Raw genomic sequence first — 13,348 nt, 5'->3', positions numbered from 1 at the left:
CCTCTTCCTGTCATCATGTTGATCCTCCCTTCCTCTTTCTCCAACTCCCCTCTTACCTTCCTTTCTCTCATTCTTTCTTTTTTTCTCCTTTCGCAGCTATACTTTATACTCATCTTCTTAATATCCCTCTTAAACCCCTCCCACCACACTGCCGCATCCATGTTCACCATACTTCCCTGCTTCAAAATACACTTATTCACCTCACTTCTGTATCCCACCTCTTTCACTAGCATGGCATTTAAGCACCAGACCCCCCCCCCTACCCTTGCACCCTACACTCAACCTAAACCCAAGTGTAGTATGATTGCTCATGGCCACCGTTCTGTAAATAATACCCTCAATCATCTCTCCTATTCCTCCTTTACAGAGTAATAGGTCTATCCTACGTTGTTTCAGCACCCCCCCCACCACCTGCTGCTTCCTGGAAAACACCCTCTCATTTATATTCCTCTCCCTCCACACGTCACACATACCATTCTCCCCCATGACCTTCCTTAGCGTGCCCCGTGAGGAGTCGCTTTTAAAACTCATCCCCACAGACACATCCATTCTCCCACACCACACAATGAAATCCCCCACAATCATACTGTTCCCCCACACTTCCCTTCTAATCCCTCAAAAAACACCCTTCTCCTTTTTTTCCCATTCGGTGCATAAATATTGATTAGTCTAAACATTTCGCCCATATAATCAAAAGCCACACCAACCATTCTCCCTTCTTTATCATCCTCTACTTTCTTCACATTTTCCACCACCCCTGTTTTCACCAAAATCGCCACTCCCCTTGCATTCATTCCCCCATTGCTTACATACACATCTCCCCTCCATCCCTTCTTTACATCCTCCACACACCTCTCATCCCAGTGGGTCTCCTGCAAACAAATGATATCCGCATCACACAACAGAATCGCTTTGTCCCTTCTGTTCTTCATTTTAAGGCCGCAGCCATTAAAAGAGCAAACAGACACCATCAGACATAAGTAGTAGAAGAAAGAAAACATTTCCCCTTTCCTGCCCCATGTCTTTACGTATTCCATCTTGCGGGTTTCGCGACCCTCCGATCCTCCTCTCTTCCTCTCCCCCCGCTCCTTCCTTCAGAGGCCCCCGGAGCTCCACTCCCCCCACGACCAGGCGAGGACACCCCACGTCTAGCCGTTTGAGCCCTCACGCTGGGACTCCTTCTCCTCAGCACCAGGTCCATGCTGTCGTCCACCCACCGATCTCCAGCTCCGAAGTCACCGACTGTCACCCGAGCGACCTCCACCATTTGAACAGTAGGGGCCAGCATAGCCTCACTCTCCTCCTCATCCAGCAGCTACTCCTCCACCGAGACCTTTGTAGCAACCACGCTCTCCTCCGCCAGCTGCTTCTCCTTCGCCATCATCTTCGCAGCAGCCACCGCCACAGTCTTTTGCGAACTCATCTTCTTCTCCTTTGCCGCCCCCGTCTCTTCCTCTTCTCCCTCATCGCTTTGGTCCTTACTGCTCTTACTTCTAAGGGCCCCATCGCTACTCCCTCCTTCCTGCATCCTTGAGTTCTTCTTATTTTTCTTAGCCTTCCCTCCCACCTTTTTGGCCACCGTCACCCACCCACTACTTTGACCCTCCACCACCACTTCTGCAACCTTCCCACCCTCTTCATCCTCTCCCACACCCCTCCCCCCCCATCTCTGTCCTCATGCCTCCTTTTCCTCTTTGTTTCCCCCTGCTCCTCACCCTGCAGCACCTGGTCCCCCTTTCCCTCCTTTCCCTTCATCATTCCCAGCACCCCCCCACCCACATCCTTCTCTCTCTGACCCTCCTCCTTTTCTCCCATACTCTCAACATCACACTCACTCACCGACCCCTCTCCTTCCTCATCATCCTCCTCTTCCCCCCCCCCGACGTCTGCACCCCTTCTTCTTCTGATTCCTCCCTTCTCCTCCCCCACTCTCTTCGTTCCCCACAATCCCTGGCAAAATGTCCCACCCCCCCACACCTGAAGCATTTGATCTCAGGACACTCTCTAAAAATGTGTCCTGCTCTCAAACAGTTCCTACACACGGCTACCTGTCGGTCATGGATCACCCTCACATACTCACTCCCCCCCTCTATTTTGAACTGCGTCGAGTAAGGCAATGAAGAAACCTTCTCACCCATCCTAACTTTCAGGAAACGGGTCCCGTCTGCAACTTTCATCCCTGGCCTGGTTTCCTTCAGATACCTCCTTTTTATAGGCGACATAGGCTTCACCCCCCACTCATTCAGTTTCTTCACAATGTCACTATCCTCAATATAAATGGGCATGTACATAAATGACACCATTACCTCCTTAGCTGTCAGCTCTTCTGCCCTGATCACAACCCCCTTAACTCTCAGCCCCTCTAGCAACCTATCTCTCCCCTCTTCGTATCTCATAGTCACCTCATACCTTTCTCCCTTAAGTCGACACCCCAGCACCTCTCCACACCCGTCCTGAATACCGCTTAACATGTCCAGCATCGTTAGCTTATTAAAGCCCCCCTCCACCATCACACCCAATGTCAGTCTTGCTCTATAGCGCACATCTTCTTTGTCTTTTTTATCTTCATCCCTCCCTCTTCTTCTTTCCCCCGTACCTTGTTCATTGTCATTCCCCTGTTTGTCTTCTTGTCTCGTTCCATTTTCTTTCTGCCCGTCTGGATTCCTGCTTCCTCCAAGCCCCGCCTCCTCTCCTCTCGCGTCTCCCGTTTCCAAAGCATTTCCTCCTCCCGCGGCGCTTTCTCTTTCATTCACCTCCGCTGTTTGTCTTTGCCGTCCTTCCTCCTTCTCAGCAGCTTCTTCTTTCGCCTTCTGAGCTGCCCTCCTCCTCTTGACACGATCACTCTCGCCGGTGCATTCTCCCTCCGTCCCCACTTCCGCGTTCGCCACTGCAGCATGCAGCTCCGCTCCCGAAACTCCGAGAGCCGATTCCACTCCTTCAACTCCTCCCGTTACAGAATCACCCTCCATGACCTTCTCCTGCACACTCTCCTTCACATTTTCGTCTTTCTCCCCGCCTTTCCCGTCCATTTTTCTCCCGCTGTATGCTCCCTCTGCTTCACTTCCGCATTCCTTTCGGCAGCCCGCATTCCTGAATGCACGTCGTTAAATCCCGACTTTTCTCCTGCTTCAGTCATCTCCTATGCACAAAAAGGGCCTCCCCAGACAGCAGTGCTGTGGGGGAGAGTTCTGCCCGAAAAAAAAAGATGAAAAACGTCAAAATAATGATACTTTCTTGTACTTTTCCTCCAAACAAATGCAGAGCTCCTCTTGTACACACTCAACCTGGCGTTATTAGCACCACGCTCTAACCATCTGTGCTAACCGGCCGACCTTTGTAGAACTTTTGAAGAGAGCAAAGTTAAAAAAAGGTACTGTTAAAAACGGTCAAATATCGGAGCAATTGTTGATAGTCAATCAGATCTGATCAAATCCCAGTTTGGAGTAGGTGGAGAAGAGATAGCTTGAAAAGTAGACTGCAGATTTCACAAGAGCTAGTTGTTGGAATATTTGCTTTTCTTTCACAAAAGAAAATGGTCTTCTACTTGACCAGAGGGTGTTTTGAATGACATCAAATTGGCATGAAGGATTAGTTCAATGACTGAGGCTAGATATTTCAACCACGAAGGGACTCAAACCCTGAATCTTCTGATCCGAAGTTAGACGCCTTGTCCATTAGGCCACATGGTCACAAATAATGCACCTTTCACAATTCACAAGTGCCATTGTTCATCTCCTAATTGAAACTAGTGTTTGCAAGTTCAGAAAGTGACAATTGTAAAAATGCTTAGTATAATCTGCTTTTTTGCAAGTTCAGTTTGGGACAGAGAGTAAATGATTGGACAACTTTTGGATAGTTATTCAGGTTAGACCATTTCAGAGCTTGTCGTGGACCAGGAGTGATAGGTTGACTGGAGACTTCACATGTGAAAGTAATCAGAATAAATTCTCACTTTTTGAAATAAACACTGCAGCTGCATTGACTTAATAAGTTAGATTCACTGGCCAGTATGGGGATTGAACCCATGACCTTGGCGTTATTAGCACCACGCTCTAACCATCTGAGCTAACCGGCCTACCTTTGTAGAACTTTTGAAGCGAGCAAAGTTCAAAAAAGGTACTGTTAAAAACGGTCAAATATCGGAGCAATTGTTGATAGTCAATCAGATCTGATCAAATCCCAGTTTGGAGTTGGTGGAGAAGAGAAAGCTTGAGAAGTAGACTGCAGATTTCACAAGAGCTAGTTATTGGAATATTTGCTTTTCTTTCACAAAAGAAAATGGTCTTCTATTGGACTAGAGGGTGTTTTGAATGACGTAAAATTGGCAGGAAGGATTAGTTCAATGACTGAGGCTAGATATTTCGACCACGAAGGGACTCAAACCCTCAATCTTCTGATCCTAAGTCAGACGCCTTGTCCATTAGGCCACATGGTCACAATAAATGCACCTTTCACAATTCACAAGTGCCATTGTTCATCTCCTAATTGAAACTAGTGTTTGCAAGTTCAGAAAGTGACAATTGTAAAAATGCTTAGTATAATCGTTTTTTTTTGCAAGTTCAGTTTGGGAACTATTATGACAGTAAATGATTGGACAACTTTTGGATAGTTATTCAGGTTAGACCATTTCAGAGCTTGTCGTGGACCAGGAGTGATAGGTTGACTGGAGACTTCACATGTGAAAGTAATCAGAATAAATTCTCACTTTTTGAAATAAACACTGCAGCTGCATTGACTTAATAAGTTAGATTCACTGGCCAGTATGGGGATTGAACCCATGACCTTGGCGTTATTAGCACCACGCTCTAACCATCTGAGCTAACCGGCCTACCTTTGTAGAACTTTTGAAGCGAGCAAAGTTCAAAAAAGGTACTGTTAAAAACGGTCAAATATCGGAGCAATTGTTGATAGTCAATCAGATCTGATCAAATCCCAGTTTGGAGTTGGTAGAGAAGAGAAAGCTTGAGAAGTAGACTGCAGATTTCACAAGAGCTAGTTATTGGAATATTTGCTTTTCTTTCACAAAAGAAAATCGTCTTCTATTGGACTAGAGGGTGTTTTGAATGACGTAAAATTGGCAGGAAGGATTAGTTCAATGACTGAGGCTAGATATTTCAACCACGAAGGGACTCGAACCCTCAATCTTCTGATCCTAAGTCAGACGCCTTGTCCATTAGGCCACATGGTCACAATAAATGCACCTTTCACAATTCACAAGTGCCATTGTTCATCTCCTAATTGAAACTAGTGTTTGCAAGTTCAGAAAGTGACAATTGTAAAAATGCTTAGTATAATCGGCTTTTTTGCAAGTTCAGTTTGGGACAGAGAGTAAATGATTGGACAACTTTTGGATAGTTATTCAGGTTAGACCATTTCAGAGCTTGTCGTGGACCAGGAGTGATAGGTTGACTGGAGACTTCACATGTGAAAGTAATCAGAATAAATTCTCACTTTTTGAAATAAACACTGCAGCTGCATTGACTTAATAAGTTAGATTCACTGGCCAGTATGGGGATTGAACCCATGACCTTGGCGTTATTAGCACCACGCTCTAACCATCTGAGCTAACCGGCCTACCTTTGTAGAACTTTTGAAGCGAGCAAAGTTAAAAAAAGGTACTGTTAAAAACGGTCAAATATCGGAGCAATTGTTGATAGTCAATCAGATCTGATCAAATCCCAGTTTGGAGTTGGTGGAGAAGAGATAGCTTGAAAAGTAGACTGCAGATTTCACAAGAGCTAGTTGTTGGAATATTTGCTTTTCTTTCACAAAAGAAAATGGTCTTCTATTGGTCCAGAGGGTGTTTTGAATGACGTCAAATTGGCAGGAAGGATTAGTTCAATGACTGAGGCTAGATATTTCAACCACGAAGGGACTCGAACCCTCAATCTTCTGATCCGAAGTCAGACGCCTTGTCCATTAGGCCACATGGTCACAAAAAATGCACCTTTCACAATTCACAAGTGCCATTGTTCATCTCCTAATTGAAACTAGTGTTTGCAAGTTCAGAAAGTGACAATTGTAAAAATGCTTAGTATAATCTGCTTTTTTGCAAGTTCAGTTTGGGACAGAGAGTAAATGATTGGACAACTTTTGGATAGTTATTCAGGTTAGACCATTTCAGAGCTTGTCGTGGACCAGGAGTGATAGGTTGACTGGAGACTTCACATGTGAAAGTAATCAGAATAAATTCTCACTTTTTGAAATAAACACTGCAGCTGCATTGACTTAATAAGTTAGATTCACTGGCCAGTATGGGGATTGAACCCATGACCTTGGCGTTATTAGCACCACGCTCTAACCATCTGAGCTAACCGGCCTACCTTTGTAGAACTTTTGAAGCGAGCAAAGTTCAAAAAAGGTACTGTTAAAAACGGTCAAATATCGGAGCAATTGTTGATAGTCAATCAGATCTGATCAAATCCCAGTTTGGAGTTGGTGGAGAAGAGATAGCTTGAAAAGTAGACTGCAGATTTCACAAGAGCTAGTTGTTGGAATATTTGCTTTTCTTTCACAAAAGAAAATGGTCTTCTATTGGACCAGAGGGTGTTTTGAATGACGTCAAATTGGCAGGAAGGATTAGTTCAATGACTGAGGCTAGATATTTCAACCACGAAGGGACTCGAACCCTCAATCTTCTGATCCGAAGTCAGACGCCTTGTCCATTAGGCCACATGGTCACAAAAAATGCACCTTTCACAATTCACAAGTGCCATTGTTCATCTCCTAATTGAAACTAGTGTTTGCAAGTTCAGAAAGTGACAATTGTAAAAATGCTTAGTATAATTGTTTTTTTTGCAAGTTCAGTTTGGGAACTATTATGACAGTAAATGATTGGACAACTTTTGGATAGTTATTCAGGTTAGACCATTTCAGAGCTTGTCGTGGACCAGGAGTGATAGGTTGACTGGAGACTTCACATGTGAAAGTAATCAGAATAAATTCTCACTTTTTGAAATAAACACTGCAGCTGCATTGACTTAATAAGTTAGATTCACTGGCCAGTATGGGGATTGAACCCATGACCTTGGCGTTATTAGCACCACGCTCTAACCATCTGAGCTAACCGGCCTACCTTTGTAGAACTTTTGAAGCGAGCAAAGTTCAAAAAAGGTACTGTTAAAAACGGTCAAATATCGGAGCAATTGTTGATAGTCAATCAGATCTGATCAAATCCCAGTTTGGAGTTGGTAGAGAAGAGATAGCTTGAAAAGTAGACTGCAGATTTCACAAGAGCTAGTTGTTGGAATATTTGCTTTTCTTTCACAAAAGAAAATGGTCTTCTATTGGACCAGAGGGTGTTTTGAATGACGTCAAATTGGCAGGAAGGATTAGTTCAATGACTGAGGCTAGATATTTCAACCACGAAGGGACTCGAACCCTCAATCTTCTGATCCGAAGTCAGACGCCTTGTCCATTAGGCCACATGGTCACAAAAAATGCACCTTTCACAATTCACAAGTGCCATTGTTCATCTCCTAATTGAAACTAGTGTTTGCAAGTTCAGAAAGTGACAATTGTAAAAATGCTTAGTATAATTGGCTTTTTTGCAAGTTCAGTTTGGGACAGAGAGTAAATGATTGGACAACTTTTGGATAGTTATTCAGGTTAGACCATTTCAGAGCTTGTCGTGGACCAGGAGTGATAGGTTGACTGGAGACTTCACATGTGAAAGTAATCAGAATAAATTCTCACTTTTTGAAATAAACACTGCAGCTGCATTGACTTAATAAGTTAGATTCACTGGCCAGTATGGGGATTGAACCCATGACCTTGGCGTTATTAGCACCACGCTCTAACCATCTGAGCTAACCGGCCTACCTTTGTAGAACTTTTGAAGCGAGCAAAGTTAAAAAAAGGTACTGTTAAAAACGGTCAAATATCGGAGCAATTGTTGATAGTCAATCAGATCTGATCAAATCCCAGTTTGGAGTTGGTGGAGAAGAGATAGCTTGAAAAGTAGACTGCAGATTTCACAAGAGCTAGTTGTTGGAATATTTGCTTTTCTTTCACAAAAGAAAATGGTCTTCTATTGGTCCAGAGGGTGTTTTGAATGACGTCAAATTGGCAGGAAGGATTAGTTCAATGACTGAGGCTAGATATTTCAACCACGAAGGGACTCGAACCCTCAATCTTCTGATCCGAAGTCAGACGCCTTGTCCATTAGGCCACATGGTCACAAAAAATGCACCTTTCACAATTCACAAGTGCCATTGTTCATCTCCTAATTGAAACTAGTGTTTGCAAGTTCAGAAAGTGACAATTGTAAAAATGCTTAGTATAATCGTTTTTTTTGCAAGTTCAGTTTGGGAACTATTATGACAGTAAATGATTGGACAACTTTTGGATAGTTATTCAGGTTAGACCATTTCAGAGCTTGTCGTGGACCAGGAGTGATAGGTTGACTGGAGACTTCACATGTGAAAGTAATCAGAATAAATTCTCACTTTTTGAAATAAACACTGCAGCTGCATTGACTTAATAAGTTAGATTCACTGGCCAGTATGGGGATTGAACCCATGACCTTGGCGTTATTAGCACCACGCTCTAACCATCTGAGCTAACCGGCCTACCTTTGTAGAACTTTTGAAGCGAGCAAAGTTAAAAAAAGGTACTGTTAAAAACGGTCAAATATCGGAGCAATTGTTGATAGTCAATCAGATCTGATCAAATCCCAGTTTGGAGTTGGTGGAGAAGAGATAGCTTGAAAAGTAGACTGCAGATTTCACAAGAGCTAGTTGTTGGAATATTTGCTTTTCTTTCACAAAAGAAAATGGTCTTCTATTGGACCAGAGGGTGTTTTGAATGACGTCAAATTGGCAGGAAGGATTAGTTCAATGACTGAGGCTAGATATTTCAACCACGAAGGGACTCGAACCCTCAATCTTCTGATCCGAAGTCAGACGCCTTGTCCATTAGGCCACATGGTCACAAAAAATGCACCTTTCACAATTCACAAGTGCCATTGTTCATCTCCTAATTGAAACTAGTGTTTGCAAGTTCAGAAAGTGACAATTGTAAAAATGCTTAGTATAATCTGCTTTTTTGCAAGTTCAGTTTGGGACAGAGAGTAAATGATTGGACAACTTTTGGATAGTTATTCAGGTTAGACCATTTCAGAGCTTGTCGTGGACCAGGAGTGATAGGTTGACTGGAGACTTCACATGTGAAAGTAATCAGAATAAATTCTCACTTTTTGAAATAAACACTGCAGCTGCATTGACTTAATAAGTTAGATTCACTGGCCAGTATGGGGATTGAACCCATGACCTTGGCGTTATTAGCACCACGCTCTAACCATCTGAGCTAACCGGCCTACCTTTGTAGAACTTTTGAAGCGAGCAAAGTTAAAAAAAGGTACTGTTAAAAACGGTCAAATATCAGAGCAATTGTTGATAGTCAATCAGATCTGATCAAATCCCAGTTTGGAGTTGGTGGAGAAGAGATAGCTTGAAAAGTAGACTGCAGATTTCACAAGAGCTAGTTGTTGGAATATTTGCTTTTCTTTCACAAAAGAAAATGGTCTTCTATTGGTCCAGAGGGTGTTTTGAATGACGTCAAATTGGCAGGAAGGATTAGTTCAATGACTGAGGCTAGATATTTCAACCACGAAGGGACTCGAACCCTCAATCTTCTGATCCGAAGTCAGACGCCTTGTCCATTAGGCCACATGGTCACAAAAAATGCACCTTTCACAATTCACAAGTGCCATTGTTCATCTCCTAATTGAAACTAGTGTTTGCAAGTTCAGAAAGTGACAATTGTAAAAATGCTTAGTATAATCTGTTTTTTTTGCAAGTTCAGTTTGGGAACTATTATGACAGTAAATGATTGGACAACTTTTGGATAGTTATTCAGGTTAGACCATTTCAGAGCTTGTCGTGGACCAGGAGTGATAGGTTGACTGGAGACTTCACATGTGAAAGTAATCAGAATAAATTCTCACTTTTTGAAATAAACACTGCAGCTGCATTGACTTAATAAGTTAGATTCACTGGCCAGTATGGGGATTGAACCCATGACCTTGGCGTTATTAGCACCACGCTCTAACCATCTGAGCTAACCGGCCTACCTTTGTAGAACTTTTGAAGCGAGCAAAGTTAAAAAAAGGTACTGTTAAAAACGGTCAAATATCAGAGCAATTGTTGATAGTCAATCAGATCTGATCAAATCCCAGTTTGGAGTTGGTGGAGAAGAGATAGCTTGAAAAGTAGACTGCAGATTTCACAAGAGCTAGTTGTTGGAATATTTGCTTTTCTTTCACAAAAGAAAATGGTCTTCTATTGGACCAGAGGGTGTTTTGAATGACGTCAAATTGGCAGGAAGGATTAGTTCAATGACTGAGGCTAGATATTTCAACCACGAAGGGACTCGAACCCTCAATCTTCTGATCCGAAGTCAGACGCCTTGTCCATTAGGCCACATGGTCACAAAAAATGCACCTTTCACAATTCACAAGTGCCATTGTTCATCTCCTAATTGAAACTAGTGTTTGCAAGTTCAGAAAGTGACAATTGTAAAAATGCTTAGTATAATCGTTTTTTTTGCAAGTTCAGTTTGGGAACTATTATGACAGTAAATGATTGGACAACTTTTGGATAGTTATTCAGGTTAGACCATTTCAGAGCTTGTCGTGGACCAGGAGTGATAGGTTGACTGGAGACTTCACATGTGAAAGTAATCAGAATAAATTCTCACTTTTTGAAATAAACACTGCAGCTGCATTGACTTAATAAGTTAGATTCACTGGCCAGTATGGGGATTGAACCCATGACCTTGGCGTTATTAGCACCACGCTCTAACCATCTGAGCTAACCGGCCTACTTTTGTAGAACTTTTGAAGCGAACAAAGTTAAAAAAAGGTACTGTTAAAAACGGTCAAATATCAGAGCAATTGTTGATAGTCAATCAGATCTGATCAAATCCCAGTTTGGAGTTGGTGGAGAAGAGATAGCTTGAAAAGTAGACTGCAGATTTCACAAGAGCTAGTTGTTGGAATATTTGCTTTTCTTTCACAAAAGAAAATGGTCTTCTATTGGTCCAGAGGGTGTTTTGAATGACGTCAAATTGGCAGGAAGGATTAGTTCAATGACTGAGGCTAGATATTTCAACCACGAAGGGACTCGAACCCTCAATCTTCTGATCCGAAGTCAGACGCCTTGTCCATTAGGCCACATGGTCACAAAAAATGCACCTTTCACAATTCACAAGTGCCATTGTTCATCTCCTAATTGAAACTAGTGTTTGCAAGTTCAGAAAGTGACAATTGTAAAAATGCTTAGTATAATCGTTTTTTTTTGCAAGTTCAGTTTGGGAACTATTATGACAGTAAATGATTGGACAACTTTTGGATAGTTATTCAGGTTAGACCATTTCAGAGCTTGTCGTGGACCAGGAGTGATAGGTTGACTGGAGACTTCACATGTGAAAGTAATCAGAATAAATTCTCACTTTTTGAAATAAACACTGCAGCTGCATTGACTTAATAAGTTAGATTCACTGGCCAGTATGGGGATTGAACCCATGACCTTGGCGTTATTAGCACCACGCTCTAACCATCTGAGCTAACCGGCCTACCTTTGTAGAACTTTTGAAGCGAGCAAAGTTAAAAAAAGGTACTGTTAAAAACGGTCAAATATCGGAGCAATTGTTGATAGTCAATCAGATCTGATCAAATCCCAGTTTGGAGTTGGTGGAGAAGAGATAGCTTGAAAAGTAGACTGCAGATTTCACAAGAGCTAGTTGTTGGAATATTTGCTTTTCTTTCACAAAAGAAAATGGTCTTCTATTGGTCCAGAGGGTGTTTTGAATGACGTCAAATTGGCAGGAAGGATTAGTTCAATGACTGAGGCTAGATATTTCAACCACGAAGGGACTCGAACCCTCAATCTTCTGATCCGAAGTCAGACGCCTTGTCCATTAGGCCACATGGTCACAAAAAATGCACCTTTCACAATTCACAAGTGCCATTGTTCATCTCCTAATTGAAACTAGTGTTTGCAAGTTCAGAAAGTGACAATTGTAAAAATGCTTAGTATAATCGTTTTTTTTTGCAAGTTCAGTTTGGGAACTATTATGACAGTAAATGATTGGACAACTTTTGGATAGTTATTCAGGTTAGACCATTTCAGAGCTTGTCGTGGACCAGGAGTGATAGGTTGACTGGAGACTTCACATGTGAAAGTAATCAGAATAAATTCTCACTTTTTGAAATAAACACTGCAGCTGCATTGACTTAATAAGTTAGATTCACTGGCCAGTATGGGGATTGAACCCATGACCTTGGCGTTATTAGCACCACGCTCTAACCATCTGAGCTAACCGGCCTACCTTTGTAGAACTTTTGAAGCGAGCAAAGTTAAAAAAAGGTACTGTTAAAAACGGTCAAATATCGGAGCAATTGTTGATAGTCAATCAGATCTGATCAAATCCCAGTTTGGAGTTGGTGGAGAAGAGATAGCTTGAAAAGTAGACTGCAGATTTCACAAGAGCTAGTTGTTGGAATATTTGCTTTTCTTTCACAAAAGAAAATGGTCTTCTATTGGACCAGAGGGTGTTTTGAATGATGTCAAATTGGCAGGAAGGATTAGTTCAATGACTGAGGCTAGATATTTCAACCACGAAGGGACTCGAACCCTCAATCTTCTGATCCGAAGTCAGACGCCTTGTCCATTAGGCCACATGGTCACAAAAAATGCACCTTTCACAATTCACAAGTGCCATTGTTCATCTCCTAATTGAAACTAGTGTTTGCAAGTTCAGAAAGTGACAATTGTAAAAATGCTTAGTATAATCTGCTTTTTTGCAAGTTCAGTTTGGGACAGAGAGTAAATGATTGGACAACTTTTGGATAGTTATTCAGGTTAGACCATTTCAGAGCTTGTCGTGGACCAGGAGTGATAGGTTGACTGGAGACTTCACATGTGAAAGTAATCAGAATAAATTCTCACTTTTTGAAATAAACACTGCAGCTGCATTGACTTAATAAGTTAGATTCACTGGCCAGTATGGGGATTGAACCCATGACCTTGGCGTTATTAGCACCACGCTCTAACCATCTGAGCTAACCGGCCTACCTTTGTAGAACTTTTGAAGCGAGCAAAGTTAAAAAAAGGTACTGTTAAAAACGGTCAAATATCGGAGCAATTGTTGATAGTCAATCAGATCTGATCAAATCCCAGTTTGGAGTTGGTGGAGAAGAGATAGCTTGAGAAAGTAGACTGCAGATTTCACAAGAGCTAGTTGTTGGAATATTTGCTTTTCTTTCACAAAAGAAAATGGTCTTCTATTGGACCAGAGGGTGTTTTGAATGACGTAAAATTGGCAGGAAGGATTAGTCAATGACTGA

General features: G+C 42.2%; 25 non-coding genes across 25 annotated transcripts; all 25 read right to left on the bottom strand.

Annotated features, from left to right (window-relative positions):
• Positions 1-4,001: 4,001 nt before the first annotated feature.
• Positions 4,002-4,075, bottom strand: trnai-aau. The gene has a single exon. It is a non-coding gene; the product is annotated as a tRNA-Ile (tRNA).
• Positions 4,076-4,362: 287 nt separating this feature from the next.
• trnal-uag lies at positions 4,363-4,435 on the bottom strand. Its single transcript has one exon. It is a non-coding gene; the product is annotated as a tRNA-Leu (tRNA).
• A 319-nt stretch (positions 4,436-4,754) lies between these two features.
• On the bottom strand, positions 4,755-4,828 carry trnai-aau. The gene has a single exon. It is a non-coding gene; the product is annotated as a tRNA-Ile (tRNA).
• Positions 4,829-5,115: 287 nt separating this feature from the next.
• Positions 5,116-5,188, bottom strand: trnal-uag. Its single transcript has one exon. It is a non-coding gene; the product is annotated as a tRNA-Leu (tRNA).
• A 312-nt stretch (positions 5,189-5,500) lies between these two features.
• trnai-aau lies at positions 5,501-5,574 on the bottom strand. The gene has a single exon. It is a non-coding gene; the product is annotated as a tRNA-Ile (tRNA).
• Positions 5,575-5,861: 287 nt separating this feature from the next.
• Positions 5,862-5,934, bottom strand: trnar-ucg. The gene has a single exon. It is a non-coding gene; the product is annotated as a tRNA-Arg (tRNA).
• Positions 5,935-6,246: 312 nt separating this feature from the next.
• Positions 6,247-6,320, bottom strand: trnai-aau. Its single transcript has one exon. It is a non-coding gene; the product is annotated as a tRNA-Ile (tRNA).
• Positions 6,321-6,607: 287 nt separating this feature from the next.
• trnar-ucg lies at positions 6,608-6,680 on the bottom strand. The gene has a single exon. It is a non-coding gene; the product is annotated as a tRNA-Arg (tRNA).
• A 318-nt stretch (positions 6,681-6,998) lies between these two features.
• On the bottom strand, positions 6,999-7,072 carry trnai-aau. Its single transcript has one exon. It is a non-coding gene; the product is annotated as a tRNA-Ile (tRNA).
• A 287-nt stretch (positions 7,073-7,359) lies between these two features.
• trnar-ucg lies at positions 7,360-7,432 on the bottom strand. The gene has a single exon. It is a non-coding gene; the product is annotated as a tRNA-Arg (tRNA).
• A 312-nt stretch (positions 7,433-7,744) lies between these two features.
• trnai-aau lies at positions 7,745-7,818 on the bottom strand. The gene has a single exon. It is a non-coding gene; the product is annotated as a tRNA-Ile (tRNA).
• A 287-nt stretch (positions 7,819-8,105) lies between these two features.
• trnar-ucg lies at positions 8,106-8,178 on the bottom strand. The gene has a single exon. It is a non-coding gene; the product is annotated as a tRNA-Arg (tRNA).
• A 318-nt stretch (positions 8,179-8,496) lies between these two features.
• Positions 8,497-8,570, bottom strand: trnai-aau. Its single transcript has one exon. It is a non-coding gene; the product is annotated as a tRNA-Ile (tRNA).
• A 287-nt stretch (positions 8,571-8,857) lies between these two features.
• On the bottom strand, positions 8,858-8,930 carry trnar-ucg. The gene has a single exon. It is a non-coding gene; the product is annotated as a tRNA-Arg (tRNA).
• Positions 8,931-9,242: 312 nt separating this feature from the next.
• trnai-aau lies at positions 9,243-9,316 on the bottom strand. Its single transcript has one exon. It is a non-coding gene; the product is annotated as a tRNA-Ile (tRNA).
• Positions 9,317-9,603: 287 nt separating this feature from the next.
• trnar-ucg lies at positions 9,604-9,676 on the bottom strand. The gene has a single exon. It is a non-coding gene; the product is annotated as a tRNA-Arg (tRNA).
• A 319-nt stretch (positions 9,677-9,995) lies between these two features.
• Positions 9,996-10,069, bottom strand: trnai-aau. The gene has a single exon. It is a non-coding gene; the product is annotated as a tRNA-Ile (tRNA).
• A 287-nt stretch (positions 10,070-10,356) lies between these two features.
• trnar-ucg lies at positions 10,357-10,429 on the bottom strand. Its single transcript has one exon. It is a non-coding gene; the product is annotated as a tRNA-Arg (tRNA).
• Positions 10,430-10,747: 318 nt separating this feature from the next.
• Positions 10,748-10,821, bottom strand: trnai-aau. The gene has a single exon. It is a non-coding gene; the product is annotated as a tRNA-Ile (tRNA).
• A 287-nt stretch (positions 10,822-11,108) lies between these two features.
• Positions 11,109-11,181, bottom strand: trnar-ucg. Its single transcript has one exon. It is a non-coding gene; the product is annotated as a tRNA-Arg (tRNA).
• Positions 11,182-11,500: 319 nt separating this feature from the next.
• trnai-aau lies at positions 11,501-11,574 on the bottom strand. Its single transcript has one exon. It is a non-coding gene; the product is annotated as a tRNA-Ile (tRNA).
• Positions 11,575-11,861: 287 nt separating this feature from the next.
• Positions 11,862-11,934, bottom strand: trnar-ucg. Its single transcript has one exon. It is a non-coding gene; the product is annotated as a tRNA-Arg (tRNA).
• Positions 11,935-12,253: 319 nt separating this feature from the next.
• Positions 12,254-12,327, bottom strand: trnai-aau. Its single transcript has one exon. It is a non-coding gene; the product is annotated as a tRNA-Ile (tRNA).
• A 287-nt stretch (positions 12,328-12,614) lies between these two features.
• Positions 12,615-12,687, bottom strand: trnar-ucg. The gene has a single exon. It is a non-coding gene; the product is annotated as a tRNA-Arg (tRNA).
• Positions 12,688-12,999: 312 nt separating this feature from the next.
• On the bottom strand, positions 13,000-13,073 carry trnai-aau. Its single transcript has one exon. It is a non-coding gene; the product is annotated as a tRNA-Ile (tRNA).
• Positions 13,074-13,348: the final 275 nt, after the last annotated feature.

This window comes from Trematomus bernacchii, unplaced genomic scaffold (genome assembly GCF_902827165.1).
Source record: "Trematomus bernacchii unplaced genomic scaffold, fTreBer1.1, whole genome shotgun sequence".
Lineage (NCBI taxonomy): Eukaryota > Metazoa > Chordata > Actinopteri > Perciformes > Nototheniidae > Trematomus > Trematomus bernacchii.
The sequence above is the reverse complement of the archived record's forward strand: the minus strand, read 5'-3'. Positions and strand labels throughout refer to the sequence as shown.